Raw genomic sequence first — 6,916 nt, 5'->3', positions numbered from 1 at the left:
TGGAGACGCTGTAAAGAGGAAGGCACAAAAATGGCCTGGGAAGGCCAATGTGAGGCAAGAGCTGGGCCTGGGGGTCCACTGGGAGAAGGCAGAGGCCGTGCCTCCAGGGGCCTACGACAGGCAGGAGCTGGGCCTGGCGAGGCCGACTTCAGGATGCTTTGGGCTTGCACAGGCCATTGGCGGGAGGCAGGAGCTGGGCCTGGAGGGGCTGACTTGAGAAAGCCTTGGGCCGGGAGACGCTGTCGGGATGGGCGGGAGCTGGGCCTGGAGAGGCCAGTGCGAGGCAGGATCCGAGCTTGTTGAGGCTGCCAGGAGGCCGGCAGGAACGTGGCTGGGGAAGACCGCCGTGAGGCAAGAGCTGGGCCTGGGAAGGCTGCTGTGAGGCAAGATCTGGGCCTGGAGGAGGTTTTGGGCCTACGAAGGCTGCCAGGAGCTGGACAGGAGCCGAGTCAAAAGAGGCTGTTTGGAGACAGGGACTGGGCCTGCGAGGGAGAGCTGGGCCTGGAGAGGAGGCTGAGAGGCAGCCACTGGGCCGCGGGAAGCCGAGTTGGGCCTGCAGAGGCCGCCACAGGGAAAAAGCTAGGCCTAAAGAGACCGTTGCGAGGGACAAGCTGGGCCTTAAGAGGCCATTGGGACACAGGAGCCGAGCCTGCGGAGGCCACTGAAGGGCAGGAGCCTGGCCTGCAGAAGGCCACGGTGAGGCACAAGATGAGCCTAAAGAGGCTATCAGGAGGAAGGAGTTGGGTGTGTCAAGGCTGCCGCCAGGCAGGCGGAAACATGGCCAGGGGAGGCTGACATGAGGTAAGAGCTTGGCCTGGAGAGGCCGTTGTCAGGCAGGAGCTGGGCCTCTCTAGGCCACTGGGAGCTGAAGATGGGGCCTGGAAGGCCTGACTTAGAGGAGCCTGGGGCCTACAAAGGTTGCCAGGAGCTGGGCAGGAGCTGGGCCAAATGTGGTTGTTGTGAGGCAGGAGCTGGGCCGGCAGACGCAGCTGGGAGGGAGAGCTGGGCCCAGAGAGGCTGGCTGAAAACAGTTCTGGGCCTGGACGGGATGCCGAGAGGCAAGAGCTGGGCCCGTGGAGGCTGCCAAGAGGCAGGAGCTTGGCCTGAGGTGGTCACGCTGAGGCAAGAGCTGAGCCTGGGGGGCGTCCACTGGGAGAAGGCAGAGGCCATGCCTCCAGGAGCCAACAACAGGCAGGAGCTGGGCCTGGCGAGACCGACTTCAGGACACTTTGGGCCTACACAGGCCATCAGTGGGAGGCAGGAGCTGGGCCTGCAGGTGCTGACTTGAGAAAGTCTTGGGCCAGGAGACGCCATCGGGATGGGCTCGAGCTGGGCCTGGAGAAGTCACCGTGAGGCATGAGCTGGGCCTAGAGAGGCCAGTGTGAGGCAGGAGCCGGGCTTGTTGAGGTTGCTGGGAGGCCGGCAGGAACATGGCTGGAGAAGGCCGCTGTGAGGCAAGATCTGGGCCTGGGAAGGCCACTGCAAGGCAAGAGCTGGGCCTGGAGATCTGGACCGGAGAAGGTTTCAGGCCTACCAAGGCTGCCAGGAGCTGGGCAGGAGCCGAGTCAAAAGAGGCTGTTTGGAGACAGAGGCTGGGCCTGTAGGCGCAGCCGCGAGAGAGAGCTGGGCCTCTAGAGGAGGCTGGGAGGCAGCCACCGGGCCACAGGAGGCCGACTTGGGCCTGGAGAGGCCGCCACAGGGGAAAAGTTGGGCCTAAAGAGACTGTTGTGAGGGACAAGCTGGGCCTTAAGAGGCCATCAGGACACAGGAGCCGGGCCTGCAGAGGCCGCCAAAGGGGAGGAGCCTGGCCTGCAGGAGCCCGCGGTGAGGCACGAGATGAACCTAAAGAGGCCATCGGGAGGCAGGAGCTGGGTTTGTTGAGGCTGCTGCCAGGCAGGGGGAAACATGGCCTGGGGAGGCCGATGCAAGGCAAGAGCTGGGCCTGGAGAAGCCATTGTCAGGCAGGAGCTGGGCCTCTCTAGGCCACCAGGGAGCCAAAGGTAGGGCCTGGAAGGCCTGACTTAGAGGAGCCTGGGGCCTACAAAGACTGCCAGGAGCTGGGCAGGAGCTGGGCTGAGCGTGGTTGTCGTGAGGCAGGAGCTGGGCCAGCAGACGCAGCCGGGAGGGAGAGCTGGGCTGGGAGAGGCTGGTTGGAAACCGTTCTGGGCCTGGAGAGGATGCCGAGAGGCAAGAGCTGGGCCCATGGAGGCTGCCAAGAGGCAGTTGCTTGGCCTGAGGTGGCCACGCTGAGGCAAGAGCTGGGGCTGGTGGGTCCACTGGGAGGAGTCAAAGGCTGTGCCTCCAGGGGCCAACGACAGGCAAGAGCTGGGCCTTGTGGGGCTGGTTTGAGAAAGCCTTGGGCCGGGAGACGCCATCAGGGTGGGCGGAAGCTGGGCCTGGAGAGGCCAGTGTGAGGCAGGAGCCGGGCTTGTTGAGGCTACCGGGAGGCCGGCAGGAACGTGGCCGGGGAAGGCTACCATGAGGCAAGAGCTGGGCCTGGGGGTGGTCCACTGGGAGGAGGCAGAGGCCGTGGCTCCAGGGGCCTGCTACGACAGGCAGGAGCTGCGCCTGGCAAGGCTGACTTCAGGACACTTTGGGCCTGTACAGGCCACTGGCGGGAGGCAGGAGCTGGGCCTGGAGGGTCCAACTTGAGAAAGCGTTGGGCTGGGAGATGCCGTCAGGGTGGGCGGGAGCTGGGCCTGAGAGGCCGCCGTGAGGCATGAGCTGGGCCTAGAGAGGCCAGTGTGAGGCAGGAGAAGGGCTTGTTGAGGCTCCTGGGAGGCCAGCAGGAACGTGGCCAAAGAAAGCCACCGTGAGGCAAGATCTGGGCCTGGGAAGGCTGCTGCAAGGCAAGCGCTGGGCCTGGAGATCTGCACCAGAGGAGGTTTCGGGCCTACGAAGGCTGCCAGGAGCTGGGCAGGAGCTAAGTCAAAAGAGGCTGGAGACAGAGGCTGGGCCTGTAGGCGCAGCCACAAGAGAGAGCTGGGCCTGGAGAGGAGGCCGGGAGGCAGCCACTGGGCCGCGGGAGGCCGATTTGGGCCTGGAGAGGCTGCCACAGGGTAAAAGCTGGGCCTAAAGAGACCGTTGCGAGGGACAAGCTGGGCCTAAAGAGGCCATCGGGATACAGGACCCAGGCTTGCAGAGGCCGCTGAAGAGCAGGAGCCTGGCCTGCAGGAGGCCACGGTGAGGCATGAGATGAGCCTAAAGAGGCCATCAGGAGGCAGGAGCTGGGTGTGTCGAGGCTGCCACCAGGCAGGCAGAAACATGGCCAGGGGAGGGTGACACAAAGCAAGAGCTTGGCCTGGAGAGGCCGTTGTCAGGTAGGAGCTGGGCCTCTCCAGGCTGCCGGGGAGCCGAAGGTGGAGCCTGGAAGGCCTGACTTAGAGGAACCTGGGGCCTACAAAGGCTGCCAGAAGCTGGGAAGTAGCTGGGCCGAACGTGGTTGTTGTGAGGCAGGAGCTGGGCCGGCAGAACACAGCCAGGAGGGAGAGCTGGGCTCGGAGAGGCCGGCTGAAAACAGTTCTGGGCCTGGAGGGGATGCCAAGAGGCAAGAGCTGGGCCCGTGGAGGCTGCCAACAGGCAGGAGCTTGGCCTGAGGTGGCCACGCTGAGGCAAGAACTGGGCCTGGGGGGTCCACTGGGAGGAGGCAGAGGCCGTGCCTCCAGGGGCCGACGACAGGCAGGAGCTGGGACTGGCGAGGCCAACTTCAGGATGCTTTGGGCCTGCACAGGCCATCGGCGGGAGGCAGGAGCTGGGCCTGGAGGGGCCGACTTGAGAAAGCCTTGGTCCAGGAGACGCCGTCGGGGTGGGCAGGAGCTGGGTCTGGAGAGGCCACTGTGAGGTAGAAGCCAGGCCTAGAGAGGCCAGTGTGAGGCAGGAGCTGGGCTTGTTGAGGCTGCCGGGAGCCTGGCAAGAACGTGGCTGGGGAAGGCGGCTGTGAGGCAAGAGCTGGGCCTGGGAAGGCCGCTGCGAGGCAAGAGCTAGGCCTGGAGATCTAGACAGGAGGAGGTTTCGGGCCTACCAAGGCTGCCAGGAGCTGGGCAGGACCCGAGTCAAAAGAGGCTGTTTGGAGGCAGGAGCTGGGCCTGTAGGCGCAACCACGAGAGAGAGCTGGGCCTGGAGAGGAGGCCGGGAGGCTGTAGCTGGGCCGCGGGAGGCCGACTGGGCCTGAAGAGGCCACCAAAAGGGAAAAGCTGGGCCTAAAGAGGCCATTGTGAGAAATGAGCTGGGCCTAAAGAGGCCATCAGGACGCAGAGCTGGGTCTCTGCTGCAGAGGTTGACGAAAAGCAGGAGCCTGGCTTGGTGAGGTCGCGGTGAGGCATGAGATGAGCCTAAAGAGGTCACTGAAAGGTCGGACCTGGACCTGTCAGGACATGGTGCTCAGGTGGTTATGTGAGCCATGGGGAGGGGCTGTAAACACAAATGAAGTTTCCCCTCACTTTTCCGCTGCTCCTCTCCAGCTCTGTGGCCCTGTGGTGGAGACCCCTGCTCAGGTGCATTCGAAAGGATCTGTTCCATGCCATTCTTCAGAGTCATCTTACTGCTTCAGTGGTGAAGCATAGCATTCGTTAGCTTGCATGGCACATGCCTCGGCTGGCATTTCATCACAATCAAAAGTAAGTGGTAGCTTGAGTCACTGTGAGGTTACTTCCTGGAAATCAGCAGCATCCCATGTCCCATTGGCAAGAAGCTCAGCACAGCTCCTTGGATAACCAAACCTATGCTCAAATCCCATCTCTGTGGGTCTATTTCCTGGTACCCTTCCTAGCATCAATTGTGTATTTCTAGGAGCCCAATCAGAAAATATAAAACCAGGCCGGGCGCGGTGGCTCAAGCCTGTAATCCCAGCACTTTGGGAGGCCGAGGTGGGCTGGGATCCGAGTCAGGAGATGAGACCATCCCTAGCTATACAGTGAAACCCCGTCTCTACTAAAAAATACAAAAAAAACTAGCCCGAGGCAGTGGCAGGCGCCTGTAGTCCCAGCTACTCGGGGAGGCTGGGGCAGGAGAATAAGCGTAAACCTGGGGCCCGGGCTTGCAGTGAGCTGAGATCTGGCCACTGCACTCTAGCCCGCAAGTGACAGAGGCTGAGACTCCGTCTCAAAAAAAAAAAAAAAAAAAAAAAACAGAAAATATAAAACCACTCAAAAGTAGCCAGGCGTGGTGGCACATACCTGTAATCCAAGATACTTGGGAGGCTGAGGACAGAGAATTGCTTGGGCCTTGGAAGTGGAGGTCGCAGTGAGCAGAGATTGTGCCTCTGCACTCCAGCCTCGGTGACAGACTGAGACCCAGTACCAAAATAAATAAATAAATAAATAAATAAATTTAAAATAAAAAGTATTAATTATAACACAGGATCAGCATAACGAGTGACACACTAGCACAAACTACAGACAACTCTGGAGAATACAAAACTAGCAGAGGCCAGGCATGGTGGCTCATGCCTGTAATCCCAGTAATTTGGGAAGCCTAGGTAGGAGGACTGCTTGAGGCCAGGAGTTGGAGACCAGGCTGGGCAACTTAGTGAGACCCTGTGTCTACCAAAAAAAAAAAATTAGCCAGCTGTGGTGGTGGTGCACACCTGTAGTTCCAGCTACCTGGGAGTCTAGGGTGGGAGGATCCCTTGAACCTGGGAAGTCTAGGCTGCAGTGAACCAAAATCATGCCACTACACACTAGCCTGGGTGACAGAGTGAAAACCTGTCTTATGGGAGGGGAGGGGAGGGGAGGGGAGGGGAGAATGCTAATCCCTCTATGAGAATCTCCTCTTCTCCTGCCCTCTCTGGAACCTCACTTGTCAGTTCTTCCTCCCACCTCCCTGTATCTTTAACCTATCCCCCGCTTTTAGCTCCTTCCTACCAGCATTTAAATTACTCAAACTTCTTCTATTTTAAAAAACTCTCCCTGGCCGGGCGCGGTGGCTCAAGCCTGTAATCCCAGCACTTTGGGAGGCCGAGACGGGCGGATCACGAGGTCAGGAGATCGAGACCATCCTGGCTGACACGGTGAAACCCCGTCTCTACTAAAAAATACAAAAAACTAGCCGGGCGAGGTGGCGGGCGCCTGTAGTCCCAGCTACTCGGGAGGCTGAGGCAGGAGAATGGCATGAACCCGGGAGGCGGAGCTTGCAGTGAGCTGAGATCCGGCCACTGCACTCCAGCCTGGGCGGCAGAGCGAGACTCCGTCTCAAAAAAAAAACAAAAACAAAAAAAAACAAAACTCTCCCTAAACTCAGTGTGTCCCCTGCTTTAGGTCTCCAGCATACCCACTGAGCCATCTGCTCCCCCTGGTGCCTTCTCCATACAGCAGCCTGGGCCATGTCTCTAATACATGAATCTCATCACGTTACTCCCCTGTGTACATTACTCTTTGGGATTAAGTCCAAACTCCTTAACAGCCCCTGCTCTAGCCTGCCTTGCAAGGCAGCCTCACTGCTTACCCCTCTCCATTTTACCTGCTATGGAGTCCAGCTGAGCCTCATCTGCCCCCTGAATGCCCACTCTCTCCCCTCTGGGAGCCTCTGAAGTGGGTGATGCCCTCTGCTTAGAATACGCTTCCCCTTAAACCTCTACTCTCTTCCTGGCTAGCTTGGCTCCTCTGTCACTTGTCCGTTTTAGCACCACCTCCTCCTGAAAGCCTTCCTTGACTCCCCTGATTCTCAGGAGCACGTTAAGCGAGGTGCTCCTCCCAAAAATGAATGGAGATTAGGGAGTGTGTGTTATTCATGTTTAATTCACCAGTGCTTAGTTCAGTACCTGGCACAAAATAGTCACTCTGGTGGCCAAAGTAATGACCCACCCCCCCATCAACTGCTCATGTCCTATGTTATACTGCATAATTACATAGGAAGGGGGAATTAAGAGTGCAGATGAAATTAATGTTGCTAATCAGCCAACCTTAAAACAAGATTATCT

At 59.3% G+C, this 6,916-nt stretch overlaps 1 pseudogene; it reads right to left on the bottom strand.

Moving 5' to 3' along the window:
- Positions 1-535: 535 nt before the first annotated feature.
- On the bottom strand, positions 536-4,735 carry LOC103882780 (annotated as a pseudogene).
- Between the last annotated feature and the right edge of the window lie 2,181 nt (positions 4,736-6,916).

Source organism: Papio anubis, chromosome 4 (assembly GCF_008728515.1).
Source record: "Papio anubis isolate 15944 chromosome 4, Panubis1.0, whole genome shotgun sequence".
Classification (NCBI taxonomy): domain Eukaryota; kingdom Metazoa; phylum Chordata; class Mammalia; order Primates; family Cercopithecidae; genus Papio; species Papio anubis.
This window is presented reverse-complemented; position numbering and strand designations above follow the sequence as displayed.